Source organism: Cucurbita maxima, unplaced genomic scaffold (genome assembly GCF_002738345.1).
Source record: "Cucurbita maxima cultivar Rimu unplaced genomic scaffold, Cmax_1.0 Cma_Scf00033, whole genome shotgun sequence".
NCBI classification, from domain to species: domain Eukaryota; kingdom Viridiplantae; phylum Streptophyta; class Magnoliopsida; order Cucurbitales; family Cucurbitaceae; genus Cucurbita; species Cucurbita maxima.
Window position 1 is genome coordinate 1,398,370 of NW_019272049.1, and position 7,311 is coordinate 1,405,680.

The window sequence follows — 7,311 nt, forward strand, 5'->3', positions numbered from 1 at the left end:
CCCTTTTTTTTTTTTTTTTTTTTTTTTTTTTTGATTTTCTCCATAATATGTGTTTGACCTCAATATTATTAAAAATTTATGAACCTTATGAAATTGAAATTTTTACATCATAATAAACACAAAATTTAATTTTAATTCAAAGGGAGGAATTAATGGTGTAGAATTATTAGGGACCTATTAATATTTTAAAAGTTTAGAGTCTTATTAGACACGAACATAAAAGTTAAAAAACTAAGCATATAATTTAACCAAAAAAAATATAGTTGATTTTGAAATGCAATTAATAATATTTTTTCATTATTTAATTGAAAAGATAAAATACCCTATAATAAATAAAGAAATTAAATTAGGTACAATAAATATATCATTTTAAACAATGTGAAAATATTATAAGAAACAAAGACAATTATGATAGATACAAACATATAGCTCGAGTTTTAAAAAACAATATTTTTGTTCTCAACTTTAGTACGCAACTATTTAGTATTTTTAAACGTTTAATTTTAAAACAATTTAGAGCATGTGATAATTTAGTTCAAGTAGGATAAAATTTATAAATATTTAGTTTTGTCGTAAAAATATCATTTTTTAATGAATTTTTTTGCCTACGTAGATTAATTATAGTTTGGGATAGGTCTTAATTATAGTTTTAGACGTTGAATTTTTTTTATTTTAGTTTTTGAACTTTGAAATGGTTAAAAAAAGACTTAGAAGAGATTTTCTTATAAAATAAGGATGAAAATGAGTTACAATAATTGTCCAAGATTCAGATCAAGATTTGAAATTCAAATTAGGCATCGAATGGTCTAGGCATTCTCCAACATTGCTTGACATGGTCATTTACTTACTCCTCGCTTCTAAAAGTGAAGACTATCCCCATAAATCAACATACTCACATGCATCCTCAGAAAATTCTTAGAAGGTCACCGAACATAGAATTGTTCCAAACAAAGCAACTTAACTATGGAGTTCTTATGATTGAATCACCGAAAAGGAAGGTGCACCTTGTTCATATTGTTGAATATGAAGCCTGATGCCTATTTACAGTAAAGATCCGGTAGAGATATGCTTGGTAGATATTTAGAATAATATTTGGTAGAGATATATGTGGTAGGTTAAATCGGTTAAACCTATATTTAGTAAACTGAAACCATATATATCCCATTTGTCAGTGTTACTTTTTCATTCTCTATATTTGTACATAGTGATCAATAAAACCATTAGCCAATGTTCCTCCTTGAATTTTTTCTCTCATGTTCTTTGTGTTGTTGATCGAGTGTATGTATTGTTGAGCGATCTTAACAATTGGTATCAGAGCAAGGCGAGATTCACCACGATCTGTGAATATGGAAATTTCAAATATTGGAATTGAAAAGTTTGATAGATCTGATTTCAATTTCTATGCAGATTGAAGATTGTCTGTACCAAAAAGATCATCACGGAACCATGTTGGGGGTGAAGTCGAAGACCATGACCACAGAGTAGTGAAAGCTCAAGGATCGTCAAGCCTTAGGGTTGATCCGGTTGACATTGTCTAGAAACATGGAGTTTAACATCCTCAAGGAGAAGACAACGTCAGATCTGTTGAAGGTGTTGTCGAATATGTACGAATCGTCGTTTATGAACAAGGTGTATTTGATGCAGAGGTTGCTCAATCTACAAATGTCTGAAGATGGATCTGTTGCTGGTCATATAAATGAATTTTAATATGATTGTAAGTCAATTGAGTTCGGTGGAAATTAATTTCGAGGATGAAATTAAAGCATAGATTTTGATGTCATCTTTACCCGAGTCGTGGGATACTGTTGTTGCCGAAAGCAGCAGTTCACGAGGATCTAATAAACTAAAGTTCAATGAAATTCGAAATGTAGTTCTCAGGGAAAGTATTCGCAAACGGGAAATCGGAGATTCATCAGGCAATGCTCTCAGTGTTGATTAAAGGATTCAAACAATGGGTGAATCAAAGGGTCCAAACAATGGGTGATCAAAATCAAAGAACGGTAGAAAATCTCCAAACAAACAAAATGCAAAAAGTTGGAGTTGTGGAGAAAAAGGTTACTTTCGGGCAGATTGTACAAAGAGGAAGCAGAATCACAAATCAAAGGATGACGATGATTTGGTAAATTCAACAGAAGACATTGGGGATGCTCTGATCCTCAGCGTGGACAGTCCAATTGAATCCTAGATTTTGGATTCGGGTGCATCTTTTCATTCGTCTTCAAATAAGAAACTATTTCGAAATTTCAAGTCTGGAAATCTCAGGAAGGTGTATCTTGCTAGCAACAAAAATTTGGAGATTGAAGAAAAGGGGATGTCTATGTAAAAACTCCAGCAAAAAATCGGTGGACATTAAAGGATGTTAGATATATTCCTAGTCTCAAGAAAACCTGATCTCTATTGGTTAGTTGGATAGCACTGGTTATGCAACAAAGTTTGGGAAGAGTTCGTGAAAAATTGTGAAGGGTGCTATGGTGGTAGCACGTGGCACAAAATATGGAACCTTAAAACCAACTGCAGGGTGTATGAACATATGTGCTATTGCTAAGAGTGCTTCAAATTCAAGTCTATGACATAATAGACCTGGACATATGAGCGTTAAACGAATGAAGATGCTAGCTATAAAAGGAGTTTTGGAAGGTCTGAAATCTGTTGATACGAGTCCTTGTGAGAATTGCGTTATGAGCAAACAAAAACGAGTTAGCTTTACAAAAACTATCAGAGAATAAAGAAAAGTACCGAAACAATGAAGCAAGTGAGACTAGAAATTGAGTTGCTGAAAGATTCACCTAGTGATGTTGTAGCAGAGAAACTCCTGAAACTGTTGCTGAGGAACCAGGGGTGAAGAAAGTGGGAGTTAAGGTTGAGTTGCTGAAAGATTCACCTAGTGATGTTGTAGAGGATACTCAAGAAACTCCTGAGACTGATGTTGAGGAACCAGAAGCAGAACAAGTGACAGTTGAGCAGGTGTTGAAAAGATCATCCAGAGCTATCTGAGTACCATATAGGTATGTACCTTCTTTACACTATCGATTGGTGACTGATGATGGGAAACAAGAGCCCCATGATGAGGTCCTACACTTGGAGGATACAACCAAGTGGAAGTAAGCCATAGATGATGGGATGTCTAGGCTTCAAAAATGCATTACTTTTTCCTCTGTTGAGGCTGAGTACTTGACAATGGCTGAAGTTGGAAAGGAGATGATATGGATGACAGACTATCTAGAAGAATTAGGCAAGAAGCATCGTGAGAAAATTCTTCAATTAGATAGTTAGAGTGTCATGTAGTTGGTGAGAAACTCGGTCTATCATTCAAAGACAAAACACAAAAGGCGATACCATTTCACTCGGAGATTAGTGAAAGATGGTGATGTGTTTGGAGTAGATATTGGTGCAAAGAATCCAGCAAACATGTTGTGTTGATGTTAGAACATCGAGGTTGTGCACCTCAAGTGATATGGTGCAATTGAATGAAATTCTTGGTTGACTTGATTATTCACCAACGGGGAGATTGTTGGGATATGGAGCCTCATGGCTATTTACATTAAAGATCTCGGGTAGAGATATGTTTGGTAGATATCTCATAAAGATTTTATAGAGATATGTATGGTAGATATTTGGTAAAAATTTGGTTGGTAAAAATTTGGTAGAGATATATGTAGTAGATTATATCTCGTACGTTAAATATGTTAGACCTATATTTAGTAAATTGAAAACATATATATACCCGATTAGTAAATTAGAAATTTGGTAGAACTTTTGGGATACCTTTTTCACCAATGCCAACATAAGGGTGTCTATATATATAATTTGGAATATTACCCTATACTATTCATGATCTAAAAACCGATGTATGATTTGTTCAGCTAATTAAATATGAACCAATGAACCTTCGTGTACATGTAAATCTACCCTAAACCCATCTCATTTCATCATTGAACTCTTGACACTAAATTTTTAGGGCTAATTTCTTTGTAACTACAAAATTTAGAATCTCCTTCATTCCATTGTGTAGTCAATATGTGTACATTTATGTTATAGATGCCACATCGGTTAGAGAAGGAGGAGAACGAAACATTCTTTATAAGGGTTTAGAAACTTTTTTCTAGCAGATGCGTTTTAAAAACTTTGAGGGAAAGCCCGAAAGAGAAAGCTCAAAGAAAACAATATCTACTAGTGGTGGGCTTGGCTGCTTACATCAAACATCATTCAACTACATGAATGTGTGTTTACATCAGCCAACCCGCCTAAGTAACTTCGTCAACATTGAATTGATGCATAGCAATCGGTGTTTAATATGCTCCAGACTTCACTTTTGATGTAATAATTGATGCATAGTCAAAATCCATAGAAATACATGTTGCAATTGGGATCGTTGCCGTTGGAATCTTAAACCATATGGGGTTGACATACAAAAATGTTTAAGTAACCTAAATAGACTATAATATATCAAAAGTGTCTTATCTAGTAACACTAATGATACGATCCGCGTATTTGTAATTATTACAAATGATTTGATTCATATTATTCATGTGAAGGCATGGAGCTGAGACATTCTATATAATGAGTTTGTATAAGACTAGACTAGGAAATATTTAATATTTCTTTATAAATTTGTTAACTGAGAAAATAAATATTTCACGAGAATCATATGTGACTCGATTTAAATCCGAAGTGAGTTATAAAATACTCTTTGTGATGATTTGTTTTTTATTTGCATGTATGAGGATGGTTTTTGTGACCAATTTATACCTACCATTTTGAGGATTTGACCAAATAGAGAGCTAGAAACATAATTTGACTAATTCACTAATTCTCGTATTGGGTAAGTAGAAGAGTAGTTGTTTGAAGCGCTGATTTCGAGACTTGAACATTAGAGTTTCACTTTCTCACTACCCAAGAGGGATTTGGTTTAGGGTTGAATCATAAACAAATTGTTATTTAAAGAATTATTGATACTTAAGAAGGTGTAAGATGTAATTACAGAGGTAATAAAACATACTTTTAACCTGGTCGTAATTACAAATAACTCATGAATGATCGATTTGCTTGTAATGATTGTATCAATGAACATAACTTGTCGTATTCTAGAGTACAACTCTAGGTCTATTGTGGAGTGACTTATCATTAATGGATGAAAATTAACTAACAAAAGAGTTTTGTTAAATAATTGTGTATATTGAAACTTATGATATGTAGGTCTCACAGGTCCTGTTGTCCGGTTGCTAGCTCGAAATTTGAAGAGTTGAAATTAATCTTTAATATATTTTTTATATTAAATAAAAATGTAAAATTCAAATTAATTAAATATATATTTAACATTCATACTTAAATATGTTTTGAATAAAGATATTATATTCTAATATATTAGATCGGAATAAGCCATCATCCATAATACATTCCACACTTTCTCCTCGTGTTCCCTTAATAGAGGAGAAAACAATTCTTCCTATGGTATTTGACATGTATTCTTTCTCTTTGGGTGAAAAGTTCGGATTCTCGTACCCCACTTGTTGTACTGAAGGAACGAGATATTAGATCTTCCACCACATTAGCGCTACTAGTCACATCCCATGAGCCTTGCTTGAACAAACCACATTGTTCCTCTGGATTCTATAGCTAGCAAATTGGATTTGCGAAATGATATGTCCTCCCTGACAAGACAACTCTAAGGTGTTTGTGTCATTCGACAGAAACGTGATACCATCTTTGAGAGGGATTCCCACAATTTTTAACACAATTGCTTGGGTCATATGCACCTCTGTAGTCTCAGGTCGAACTGCAACTTTACCTAAGCTTGACCTTTGCCCATTCCTTGCATGTCCAATGCTACTGGGTCAGTTCTCGAAGGGGTCTTAAAGTTAGCTTTGTACCGTATCATTCGCTTTCCAATAGATTTTTCATTTAATGTGCTCTATTTGGTTCTATGTGAGAACATCGAGTTGTAAAATTTCTTCATTTCTCCATTTAATCCGACCTTATAAGACCACAAGTTTGATGACAAATCTGTTATGACGTTTCCATGTCCAATTACATAAATGGGACCTCCATCAATTCATGTTGGCACCATGTCATAAAATGCATCGTAATTCTTCATTACCATTGTGCCGCTCAAAAGGGCTATGGTGTTGGTTCCCAATTTTAATAGAACGGGTTTCTCAAAACAAAACTCGAGCAATTGCGACCCAATGTACCTTCTATTTATGAAAGCATTTAAACACGCCACCTGATTCAAAAAATCTTGCGACATGAAAGGCTACATCTTCAACCCATTTCTTGAACCATCCCACCCAACTTTCCGTAAACATTATTGGGATGGTAGGATGGTTAGGACGGCGGTTAGGATTGTTAGGACTAAAGTTGTCTCGGTAGAATTCATTACATGTATTAATGATAGGTTAGGGGGCATCACTCTGTTGGCACATGATCCATGGAATGCCAATATTAGGAGATTTGGTCATTTGAGTGCATCAATTGATGTATGTTCTTCCTGCATTTCCATAAGGTGTCATCACGTTTCCATACTCGTTCTCAATTTGAGCTAAGATTATTGGTCCTCCTTGTGATGCAAAGAGGTTAGCTTGTTTACACATATTCACTATTTTCGTCGTGAAAGTTTGCATTTTATTTTTGTAGACTTTATTGTTGGTTCATAGTTGGATTCTCGGCATATTGTGCAACCATAGTGGAAAGCCTCTGTAGTTCCAATCGGCATACACGTAAGGATCAATCATCGTGACAACGTAAAGTCTAGCCTCTTGGATAAGCTCGAAGAACTTGATAAAATTTAGACGTCCAGAAAAATCATATTTTCATCGTTGAGACTCATGATGATCCCAAAAAATATATGTCTCTATCACATCAAATCCGCCATCTTTAGCTTTTTGAATAAGATAGGGCTGCATCTCTTTGGTGCTGCGTGGATAGTAAATTGAACTCGAGAAGATAATGCATCGTTCACCATTGATAATTATCGCATTTGAAGCATAAGAGACATTATCTGCGATACAAAAACACAACCAAACTTAAGTTGGAACAAGGGAAAGAAGAAGTCGTTGAAGCTTATACATCTTCGAATCTACAAACAAGGTACTATTGCAGATCCTTGCTGCTCGTGAAAGTTTTAATTAGTGGAAATTAATTGAAAAATTCCTTAATAATTCCCACAAAGTATAGCCATAAATCATAAATCAGTTCAATAGTTATCCGGATCCTTAACAATCGAATTAGGTTTATGATTAGAGGTTAGTTGGCAAACATCTAATCATCCTCGTATAACTGCATAAAAATTACATGTGTGAGCAAATCATGAAT

General features: G+C 34.3%; 1 pseudogene; it reads right to left on the reverse strand.

Moving 5' to 3' along the window:
• Positions 1–5,421: 5,421 nt before the first annotated feature.
• On the reverse strand, positions 5,422–7,067 carry LOC111467135 (annotated as a pseudogene).
• Positions 7,068–7,311: the final 244 nt, after the last annotated feature.